We start from the raw sequence: 12,944 nt of genomic DNA, 5'->3' as shown, positions 1-12,944 counted from the left end.
CATGGACACAAAGGCCCTCATTCTGACCCTGGCGGTCGGCGGAGAGACGGCGGTCGGACCGCGAACAGACCGGCGGTATTAAAAATGGCATTCTGACCGCGGCGGTCCCCGCCGCGACCGACCGCCACGGTCCCCGCCGCGACCGACCGCCACTTCTCCACTCCGACCGCCACGGCGGTCATGACCGCGGGGCTGGAGTTTGCGCACTCCGGCCCGGCGGTCGTCCCAAAACCGCCAAGGGTATTATGACCCTGCCTACCGCCGCGGTTTCTTGCGGGCGGGAACCGCCGTGCGAACCATGGCGGTAAGCACTATCGGGGCCAGGGAATTCCTTCCCTGGCACTGATAGGGGTCTCCCCCACCCCCCACTACCCACCCGAGTCCTCCCCCCACACCCTCCACCCCCCTGCCACCCCCCAGAGGTGGTACGAACCCCCTCCCCACCCCCACCCCGACATGCACATACATGCACCCCGACATGCACACACCCCCAACATGCACATATGCACACCCCCTACACACACATACACAACGGGGACACATACCCGCACACATACATGCAGACATGCGCACCTGCCGAACAGCACACATTACCCATAGACACAGCAGCACCCCCCGCCCGCATACACGCACTCACACACCCCCTCTACACACTCACACGCACACCCCCATGCACGCCCACATCACACAACACCCCCCCACCCCCTCCCCTCACGGACGGTCAACTTACCTTGTGCGTTGGTCCTCCGGGAGGCGACGGGAGCCATGGGGAGGTGACCGCCAACAGAAGACCGCCAACAGAAGACCGCCACACAGAAATGTGGGTCGTAATTCTGTGGGCGGTGTTCTGCTGGCGTGGCGGTGGAGGTTGACCAGTCTCCACTTTCCCGCCGACCGCCAGTGTGGCTGCTGGCGGTTTTCCGGCGGAACGCTCCCAGCGGTCAGAATGCGCACAGCGGCATACCGCCGCGGTCGGCGGTCTTCACCGCGGCGGTAACTCGGCGGTCTTGCGAAAAGACCGCCAAGGTCAGAATGAGGGCCAAAGTCTTGTGATCTGGTGTGAGCACTGCACTTCACCACGGCAATTTCAAGAGGCAACTGAATCGCATGTAACAAATCTCTTATTTGATCTCCATTTTTCACTGGTGAACCAGAGGATGTCATGAAACCCCTCTGAGACCAGAGTTGGCCAAAATCATGCACAATTCCAAATCCATATCTGCTGTCAGTATAGATTGTCACTTTCAAATTTACAGCAGCATGGCAGGCTTTTGTAAGAGCTATTAATTCTGCCACCTGTGCAGAAAATACTTTCTCGAGCCAAGAGGCCTCGACTATGCCAGATATGGTACATAGTGCGTAACCAGCTCTCACTGTTCCTGTTGAATCTCTTAGGCAGGACCCATCAACGAACATAATGCAATCGTTTTCTTTTAACTGGGTATCCTGTATGTCTGAACGAGGTTTGGTACAAAGCTCAGTCACTTCAAGACAATCATGCTCAAATTCTTCCCCATCTTTGATTTCTGTATTCTCATTGGGAAGTAGAGTTGCCGGGTTCAGCACAGTGCATCTTTTTAATGTAACATTTGGTGACCCCAAAATAATCGTCTCATATTTGGTAAGTCGTGCATTCGTCATGTGTTGCGTCTTAGTTCGTGTCAATAGAATTTCAACAGAATGTGGAACCAATACTGTCAAAGGGTATCCCATGACTATGCCTTCACATTGGGAAAGGCTTTGACCAACTGCTGCGACTGCTCGCAAACAACCTGGTAAGGCTGCTGCGACAGGGTCCAAAGTAGCTGAAAAATATGCTGCAGGGCGATTTGCATCTCCGTGGACCTGTGTTAAAACAGACAAAGAAAAAGCATCACGTTCATGACAGAACAACAGAAAAGGTTTCTCATAATCAGGCATTCCTAGTGCTGGAGCCCTGCACATGCACTCTTTCAGCTCTAAAAATGACTCAAGCTCTGTTTTTGCAAAGTGATTGTGTATGGTTCATCCTTGACCTCTTTCCCTGTCAATTTTATTAAGGGCTTTGTAATGATCTAGAAGTTGGGTATCCACTGGCGACAGTAGCCTACCATTCCCAAGAACATCCTGACATCTCTCTTTGTTGTTGGGGGATTCATTTGTAGAACAGCTGTTATTCTCTCTTTTGATATTCTTCGGGACCCTTTCTCAATCAGATGCCCTAAATATTTCACTTCTTTTTGACAGTATTGCAACTTCTTAGGTGACACCTTGTGTCCATTCTTTCCCAAATGATTTAACAATGCAATGGTATCATATTTACAGCTGTCTCTGGTTTTAGATGCAATCAGCAAATCATCAATGTACTGCACAAGAGTCGAATTGAAAGGCAGCACAAGTGGTTCCAAATCCTTTTTCAATATCTGATTGAAGATGGATAGTGACTCAGAAAACCCCTGAGGAATTCTGCACCAACTGTACACCTTATCCAGGAATTTGAAACTGAACAAGAATTGGCTATCTTCGTGGAGAGGTATTGAGAAAAATGCTTGTGATAGGTCTACCACAGTAAACCATTCAGCATCACAAGGAACCTGGAACATTATTACCGCTGGGTTAGGTACCACAGGGCAGCATTTTATCACAATTTTGTTTATTTTTCTCAAATCCTGCACAATTCGAACCTTTCCACAGGGCTTCCTCAATCCCATAATAGGAGAGTTACACGGACTGCTCAGAACTTCTTTCAAAACTCCCTGTCTGAGAAAATCTGCAATTATCTGTGTCACTTCAATAAGGACATCCTAAGTCACATGGTATTGCGGTACTTGTGGGAACACTGCATTTGGCTTTATCTGCACCTTGACTGGCCCTACTCCCTTGATTAATCCGACCTCTTTTCCGGTCAAATCCCGCACTTTCTCTGTTACAGACCCTTGTAGATCAGCAGGTAGATCGATCAAGGTAAACACTGGGAATAGAGTAATTAGAGGGTAATCTTCATTTGTCTCTCCTCCTTCTTCTATGAATTGACCCTCATCTCCTTCATCGTCACTGTTTGTCTGTACTTCTATTCCATCATTGGAACAGGTAATCGAACATTTAGTCTTGCATAATAAGTCTCTCCCTAGTAAGGACACCGGGCTTGAGTCGCACACAACAAATCTATGCAGGCCTTGGAAGTTTCCAATTTCAACCTGCACTGGATCAGTAATCGGATTAGTCAGGTACTGGTTAGCCACCCCGACCACTCGTATGGTGCGTCCTGAAAGAGGTAATCTCGGTACTTCTGCACTGCGAACTGTAGAGCGTGTAGCTCCTGTGTCGACTAAAAATGAAACCTTATAGCCCATTACTTTTCCCTCTACATATGGGCCTCTCTGATCTACCTCTAAAGATGCTGCAAGCCTGCACTCTTCACTGTCTGAGCTGTCGTCTGACCAATCCCCATTCATGTCACTTTCACCTCTTAATGGGAATTGTTGTACAGTGTTGTTTTGGTTTGTTACCTGGCCTGTGACCTGCTGAGGAAGCGTCACCTGTTGCTGTCCCATTGGAGCTAGGGGTAACTTCATTTGCTGTCTAGGCACCATAGGGATCTGCTGTTGTATCGGTTGTGCTGACACTGTTTGGAAACGCGGCATTTGCATTTGCTGCATGGGTTGTACCCCTGGCATTTGCACCAAATTATTCTGAAAATTCGGGTTTTGGTGTCTCATTCTTGGACCTCGTGAATTTTGTAGTGTACCGACATTAATGCTCTGCTGAACTGTACCATCCTGCACCATATTCGGACAATCCCGCTTCCAATGCCCCACGCCCCCGCACGCGTGACATGGTGACATCTTCTTTAATGCCTGACCGTCATTTTGAATAACAACATTATTCATGTCCGAACCACGGTTCACAAACCCTTGACCTCTACCTCTCGGCTGTGCCTGAAACACACCATTCATTTGAGGTTGTTGCTGTATCATTTGCTGAGTACCATTTAGCTGTATTCCAGCTCGTGCAGCTCTTATCTGCATCACCATCACTTTCTCCTTCAACTTTTTCTGCTTCAATTCAATCTCATCACTACAGTATTTCGCATACTGCAATACTTCATCAATCGGTTTAGCTTGCCAGCAAATCAAATGATTTTTAATCATCTGGCTGACCTCCGGTCTCAGCCCTTCGACGAACCTAAACACAAGGTGGTTCATGTCCTTCGGCTCGATTGTCTCAGTACCACTGTAATGTTTGAATGCTTTCAACAATCTCTCATAATACGCATGTATTGATTCTTTAACCTCTTGAGAAGTCCGGTCGATTTTCTGCCAATCGGTCACTTTCGGCGACACCTTTTGTTTCAAAAACTCAATTACTTTATGATAATATTTCATCACCTCTTCAGAAGGTGCTCCAGTCACCTTATCCCTTGCCGGCTCCTTTGTGGGCCAATCTACCCCTCTCTTACACTCGAGCCACAAATCTGGCGGAACAATGATTTCAAACAAAGTATTTAAGTCTTCCCAGAGACACTTTGCAAGCTTCACGAATCTATCTGTCTGTTGATACCACTCGATCGGTTTTTCTCTTAACCTAGGATAATCATTTGTAAAGGACAAAATGTCTCCCCTAGACCAAGGCACATGCACTAAGACACCACCAGCTGTTTCTCTCATAGGTAGGATTTTCACTGTCTCTAAACTAGGTGTGGCTGTTGTTTCATTAGACCCTGGGCTATCTCTTTTTCCCTTATCTCTTTTCTTTGCCCACCGACCTTCCCATTTCTCTAGTGCTCCCCAAATTTATGCACTTTGAAGCAACTCTTTCAAGTGTGTCTTCATGCCTGCGGATCTCATGTGTTCAAAATCTTTAGTGTCAAAATCTAATCTGTAGCTCCTTTTCAGGTGTTTCGTATTTCCGATATCGATATTGTATTTGTCTGCCAAATTCGTTAATCTCTGGTGTACTTTGCCTACCTCTTTGGTAATCTTAGGGCATAAGTTCCTCAATTCTGCCTCAGTGTATGATTCTAACCTATTCACTCCCATTGTTCCTTCCACCAACTCAGCAGCTTCTGCTCCTAATCGCACAAAATTCAAATATTCATCTTGTTTTTCCTTTTCAGATTCAATTGTGGTCACTGTAGTCTTTTGTGAAGTACAAGCTTTTTCTAACCACTCATTTAACTGTTGTACTGTAAAACCTTGCAGTGAAATGTTCCCTGCATGTATCATTGGAGTGTGGGAGGTATTTGTACTCATAGTTTGGGGGGTCAAGACTCCCAACCCTGCTTGTCGCATTGTTTCAAGAGGTGCCCCTATGGGACTAAGGTCCATTAAGGGTCTCGGTTGCTCGCATACCTGTCCTCCCTGGGCCATTATTTGTGGAGTTCTAATAGGCCCTCCTCTTATCACTTCAGGAGTCATAACTCCCTGATCGCAGGTCTTTGTTTTCTCCTGTGCGTATAACGGCACTGGGGGACCGACAGTAATAGGTAGCGATATAGCAGCAGGTGTCTGACCTGGTCCCAAGCTTCTTGGAGCTGCAACACCATAGGTCTGTTCTAATGTACAGGTACAGGTACTAACGGAGGTCCTGCTACAGGGTTATACCCAGGTATCAGCTATGGAGGTTGTGACACTAGCTTTGGAGTTGATTCAATCTGTATTAGCCTTGGCTTAGTATATATCGGGTCTGGCAGCACCACCAAATTCGTAGTAGTCTAAAGCACTGGGACATCGGGGTAAATTCTTTTTATCTGCAGTGGAGGCTGCAACTGTATCGGCGAGTCTGGTGCAGTGGGTACACTGACACTATTCTGTATCAAGGCTGTATCGCTAGTCTGTGCCGTATCAGTAACTCCCTTTTCCTTTGTCTGGTTCCCAGGATCCAAGCTAGTACTTGGAGCATTGTCGTTCACCGCATACGGTGGCGGACGATCATGTAACAATCTATCCATAAACGCCTCCTCATCTGAATCATCTTCTTCTTCCCAGGACCTTTTGTTCTCTTTGAATTTGCCTGAATCTTTGTCGGTTTTGCAAGAAGCTTTCTTCCCCTGTGTCTCTTCTCCCTGTGTTATTGCCGGAAACAGCTTTAACCCATCTACTATTCCTCGTCTCCACATTTTGTTCTCACTGTCCCATCTAGCCTCTGCATAGGATTTTTCTGCCCTTGTCAATCTCCTGTGAAACCTTTCTTGCCTATGTTTAAGAGCCATCAGGTCCCAAATCGCCAAAGCCTCGTATTGTGCCGGTCTCGGGGGTGGTTTCTGCGTACTTAACATCCACCTCAAATTTTCTAACACCTTTGGATTGAATGTCCCATGTTCTGGAAACGCTAGACACCCTTCTTTCTCTGTTAGTTTGCGCCATTGTTTTATCCATAAACAAGGTGCAACACCCTTTTCTTCCATAACTGTATAAGCTGGAGTACCCTCAGGTGGTGTAGGTTCCCCCTCAGTTGCAACAATATATACATCTCCTTTCAAAGCGCTTTTGAATGCCTTAACAAAATTCATTTTGAATTTCTTTTATTTCGTATTTAATCAGAAAACGGCTTAGTTCCCAGGACACTCTTCACCTACCCTTTTCTCAACCTATTGCCTCTCACGGACGGTAACCAATCCGTGCGCGACCCCTCTCGGCATCTGACCTATCTCAGCGCGGCACCACTGACGTCACACTCATACACACTGCAGCTGACAAAGTCCTACGGTTTGTCCACACCTCACAACACCTTACAACTCATACAAACTAATGCGAATTATTGCAAGCTCTTAAATAACAATACAAATCTGACGGTTTACTACAGGAAGGGTAACACATTCGCTTCAGAACTTTACAGAAATTTCACTTGAAGCCTCGGCCGCTACTCTCTCCTTCTCAGTTCCCACATACGCAAGCAGAATTCGACCTGCAAATCCTACTCTCGACTTGTCAATGACTCCTTCTAGTGCACTTTAGAACTTGTCAAATCTCCATCGAAGGTTTCACACATGCATTATAACTCGAAACTTGACTTGTCAACCACGCCCAATTGACCTATTAAACCGCACAGATTACAACATAACCACATTTATCATCATACTCCGGAGTCTTAGACCTCAATAGATCCGTATATAACAACCAACCGCGTGGATAATTTTGAGCAATAAGCGCTACATTCACATGAAGTACGCCGACTTCCCTACTCTCATACTGTGGAGTACGCCCACTCCTTCTAAACAACACTTATTTTGGCCTAGACACACGCAAATTTTCACAACCACCTGCAAGATGCATAAGCTTAAGCAAGCGTAAAGACCCTAATCACACATACTATGGCGCCGAGAACATTCCCAACTCATTTAGGCAGGCTCCGAGATCCCAGGAAAGCCATGGCGAACCTAGCCACTCATTATCTCTCTAAATTGCATTATCACAAAAAAAAAAAAAATTAAACAATGAAACTCCGTCCTAGGGCCCCCAAGGGCCAAACCATCCTCTGCTACCAGAACTGTTAACGCGTCCGTCTATGTTAATTTATACACATCAGGACTCGTTTTAGGACGATGAATCTTTGGGCCCAGTGGTGAGACACCTTAGGACGAGATAACTGATCAATATATCAATCAATACGTCAATAACATTGTCAATAGTTAACACCAAAACATATCTCACTTTAGTCATTAACAAACCTTTGGCGCAATCAAGACCTTTCAGTCACGAATAACCACACCTTAATGGAGTTTTATGAATTTTATTCCCTATTGATTACAATCTAATAGCAAAAGCATCAATCTCAAAACTAAGAAGCAAATAAACATAATCACAAGATGACAATCATAATATGCTTTCAATACTGCAAAGATCAGAAGCATAGACAATCAGTTAACTATAAGCAGATCGTAGTACATAGAACCTTCTAGAGATATTAGTTCAGCATTGCACTATGTCAGTCACGTCAGTTTGTCAGTCGGAACGAATGTCTCATCTAACCTCTAATTAGCATTGGCATGTTGGGCTTCATGCAAAACAATTTTGAACACCAATTTTTAAAACATCTAACTAAGGTCTCTAATCAAAAACATACAGCAGTTGGTACCAGAAAGAAAAGGCAAATGAATGCATTTCCGTTATCAATGATTATATTTACCCTCCTCAGAATAGGGCAGCGTACAGAATCAGTCTTCGTCTTCAGGACATCAGTTAGTTCACCATCAGTCTATCTAAGTTAGAGGCAAGGGACACTCTCCTCATAAGGAGGAAAGTGTAATGGGGCAGTCTATGGGCGAGGATAGTTTTGTCTAAGTTTCAATCACCAAATAAAGTGACAGAGTTTCTGGATGCAATCGATATAATTCCCTACCTAATGCTGCTTGTCTCTTGTGTCATGGGTTTTTAAACCTTTTTCGTAATACATTACCCCAAAATTCTATTGGTCAGCCACTACACCCCACTATCGGTAGCCTATTAGATTATACATTAAGTAATGCATTTGTCATTTCACGATAATTCCCTAGTTCCTAATTGGTCTTCATAATTGATGTTTTTCGTAGGTGGCACATCCGGGGTTACTTCATCGTCTTTGTACGTATCAGGTCAAAAGTTCTCTTCTTCTCGCTTCACCGTCCTTGGAAGTGTCTATTATTGTTTCGAAGCACATATCTTTTATATGAAAGCTACTAGCATGCGGATGGGAAAGATGGGTGATGTTGCAAACTAGTAAGAGAAAAGAACAATCGCTGGGTCATGGTCTTTTGCAAGTCAGCACACTGGAGAAACAGAAAAATATGCTTTAATATGAGAGTTACACAGCTAGTTCTCGACTCACGCTAACTTAGGATATATGGTTCCAATGAATGCAGTTTTATACGTGTTAATGTGCTCAGTTAGGCAAACTATAAACGATTATTTCTTACAGTCGACATTAGTTTATACATATGAACAATTCTCCACGTTTATGAATACGCTTCAATGAATATTTTATTAATACAGGATTGTTAGACATAAGCATTTCACGTCTTTCATATGTAATATTTAAACTACGCTCTCTCAATAATTTTGGTCCATTAGTCTAAAGTGAGATATTCCACGTGCAGCAATGAAAGTGAAAGCCCAGTCAAGCTGGCTGCTTTTACCTTCTTTTGTGATGTCATCATGTGTGTGTGTTTGCCATTACACAATAGAAAAAAATAATACAAGAACACCCTTCCCTTGCATCCCAAATTAAAAACTAAATCCTTCTGCTACTTGGTTACTGTCCAGGATCACTGCACATGTTACCTCCTTTAGCCTCAAAGCTGTTTTTGTTGTGCGTCAATCTATTGGGTCAAATTATGAAGACAGATGGGATGAAGATATAAGACACGCACCTACCATTCAAAGGACATTCAAATGTTCCTGTAAGCTCCAATAAAAAGGAGCAGCACTACCTTTTCAGTCTATTCTGTTTCTGTTGATAACTGACGATACTGGTTAAAGTGAATAAATCTTTCATGCCTTGTCTCAGTAAGGGCATCCTTTTTTTGCCTGCTGTTTAGCAAAATACACAAAGAAATTGATCAAAGAACTGTCTGTAGTTATACAGCCATGGACTTTTATTATTTATTAAGGGGGCTGCCGAAGCTAAATCCTCCTTGGTAAGAAAAGAGGTTTCAGCACCATCTTCCTGATGCATCATGGTCCCTGTAGTACTTTCTGTCTCCAGACCTTGCATGGTGGGCCTTTGTTCTATGTTTTAGCTCCTAGATCCTATCGCCATTCTGATCCTTTTATGCCTGCCTTGTGTTCTTTTCTCTCTCTTGCCTCTGATCAGCACTCTGTTCCAGGCTTTCCAGTTTCCAATTTTGTTTCTCATTGTTCTCCTGCTCTACTCCTTTCCAGGTCTTAGTTTATGTACTGTTTATGTTAATCTCCTTATCCCGAATGCCTTTGACCCCGCTGAGAGAAGGGAAACCACAATTACAAAGCTTTGTCTTGAACTCAGCTAGATCCCTGACATATGGTCACTTTGAGTACTTGGTCATTCCCTCTGGGCTTTGCAATGTCCCAGAGGTGTTTCAGTATCTTATTAATTACTTTTTTACATTTTTGTAATCATCTTCTTGTGTGACATTATGACATTCTCTACCACACTTAAAGGACATAATAAATATATGTGAGAGGTTATAGAGAGTCTTAGAAAACACTTGCAGCATACTAAACCAGAAAAAATATTTGCTGTACTAGAGGTTATCTTCTAGGATTTCAGATTACCAGTCAGGGCACCCAGTTTAATTCTCTTTAAAATGTGGAGGAAATTCAAAAATTCTTAGGACTCACTAATGTTCGCAATCATTTCATTAAATAGTTCTCCTTAACAATGCTTCTTTTCACTGAGTTTCAACAAGCCTGTAGAAAAGGTCCATAGTGACCCTAAAACAGACTTATATCAGAAGATTTCTGTTGTTATGCCAACAAGATATACATTCCTGGAAGAGACTTACAAAAATAATTCTGCTCTATTGCTATGGGACTCCTGTGCCAGGCGATTCAAGGATATGGATAATAAGTGATTTTGTAAAATGGCACCTTTGGTGGCCCTAACTGAATTAAGAGGTAAAAGATTATGGGGGTCATTCTGACCCTGGCGGTAGACTACCGCCAGGGCCAACGACCGCGGATGCACTGCCAACAGGCTGGCGGTGCATCCCAGGGCATTCTGACCGCGGCGGTACAGCCGCGGTCAGAAACGGAAAACCGGCGGTGTCCCGCCGGTTTCCCGCTGCCCTGAGGAATCCTCCATGGCGGCGCTGCAGGCAGCGCCGCCATGGGGATTCCGACCCCCTTACCGCCAGCCTGGTTCTGGCGGTTTTGACCGCCAGAACCTGGCTGGCGGTAACGGGTGTCGTGGGGCCCCTTGGGGCCCCTGCAGTGCCCATGCCAATGGCATGGGCACTGCAGGGGCCCCCTAACAGGGCCCCACTAGGATTTTCAGTGTCTGCATAGCAGACACTGAAAATCGCGACGGCTGCAACTGCACCCGTCGCACCCTTCCCACTCCGCCGGCTCCATTCGGAGCCGGCATCCTCGTGGGAAGGGGTTTCCCGCTGGGCTGGCGGGCGGCCTTCTGGCGGTCGCCCGCCAGCCCAGCGGGAAACTCAGAATTACCGCGGCGGTCTTCTGACCGCGAAGCGGTATTCTGCCGGCGGAACTTTGGCGGGCGCCAAAGTTAGAATCACCCCCTATGTTGCTAAATGTATCATCTGTGCTCAAGCAAAGGATATATACAACAAACCAGTAAGAATGTTAGGATCACTACTCATGCCAAAGCAACCCTAGTCCAATTTCTCAATGGTCTTTATTGTTAATCTTCTTTAATCCAATAAACACTCCACCACCCTGGAAATGGTGACTTCCTAACAGAGGCCTCACATTTTATTACTCCGGCAACAATTCTGACTGAGCCTGACGTGGCCATATTATTTTAAAGATGCATTTTCCTCTTGCATGGTCTCCCTCAGGTACCATAAGAGACAGAGAGTCCCACATAATTAGCAGTTTTGAAAAGGAGCTTTATGAAATACTAGTACCATTCTCTTCATGCCAATCATAATTCATCCACAATCAGACATCCAAACAAAATACATCAGTAAATTTCTATGCAATTCCTATGACTCTCTCCTGGACCACCCAGAGAAGTGGCGCCAAAGGCTTCCAATAGCAGAGTTTTATTACAACAGTTCCTAAGCAGTGCAATTCAGTTGCACATTTCCTTTGTATGAACTGGTATAATCCTGACATCTGGCCTGGAAAATGTTTTTTGTTATCACTCCCCACCATAAGCACACTTTTACAGTCATTTGTACGGGACACAAAAGGCAGCTGTCCAAAACCTAAGAAAAGCTGAAGTTGATGACAAGACATAGAGGCTGCCCAGTCCCAAATACACTGTCTAAGATTAAATTTGACTGCAATAAAATATATGTCATACCTATCTTAGATCCTAAACTCACTGATTTATTTGTGGGTCATTCAGAGATCTTTTTGGTAGCGGTTTCTTCTGCTATTTGCTTAGCTCTTCTAGTCAGTTGACAAATTCACCCAGTAGTACATATGCAAAGGGTTAACAAAGTGGATAGGATTGGTTGAGTTCCTCCACCCCCCACTCTACTCCAGATTATGAGGCTGAAGCCATCCTATTCTCCAACAGGTGGCTGTTACAGGGCATAGTGGCCAGGAAATGGTATGCCATCCCTGACTGCTTTTGGAGGCCTGCTCATTGCTTCATACTTTTTACTGACTAAAATCTAGAATTTTCTCCAAAACAAGGGCTGGTCACATCCACAAGATTGGGGGTTCTTCAGTGGGATGGTGAGGGAGGCCTGTCAAGAACATCAGTGAATGCAAGTGTTATGGTCATACAGACTCACCTGAGAGAACTGTGAGAAAGAGTACAGTTCACACCAGAGACTGCCTGCATGATCAATCGTAGGCCTGACAGACAGGTACAATGTTTGGCCAATGAGTTGATAGTGCTAAGCAGTAGTAGGAAGCAAACAGTTCTGGGTCTGAGGTAATGAGAGACACACATGGGCAAGCATCTTTAGGCGATGATAGGCCGTAGAAGTATAATACAAGATATCTCTCAGAAAATGGTGTCTGTAGGCGTAAGAACTTTTCACTCATACTGTTGGCATTTGCTCACTTTTGTCTCCCTTGAGTTTAGTTATTCTGGGGGTGTCTGCTTTAACCACTTTCCCTCCTTACTGCTATTTTGTGCTTTTCTCTGCTGGCCTATGGTACTAGAAGAACTGCACTCCTCAGCAGGCATCAGTTTTTAATAGTTCTTGTGCTGCATTCAGATAGTCCATGGACTATATACATCAGGCTACTCTGGAACAGTCAGTAAGCCTATATATGTATTCAGGAGGATTTAGAAGACTATGGGGCATATTTATACTCTGTTTGCGCCGGAATTGCGTCGTTTTTTTTTACGCAATTCCGACGCAA

The sequence above is a fragment of the Pleurodeles waltl genome, chromosome 2_2 (assembly GCF_031143425.1).
Source record: "Pleurodeles waltl isolate 20211129_DDA chromosome 2_2, aPleWal1.hap1.20221129, whole genome shotgun sequence".
Lineage (NCBI taxonomy): Eukaryota > Metazoa > Chordata > Amphibia > Caudata > Salamandridae > Pleurodeles > Pleurodeles waltl.
The sequence above is the reverse complement of the archived record's forward strand: the minus strand, read 5'-3'. Positions refer to the sequence as shown.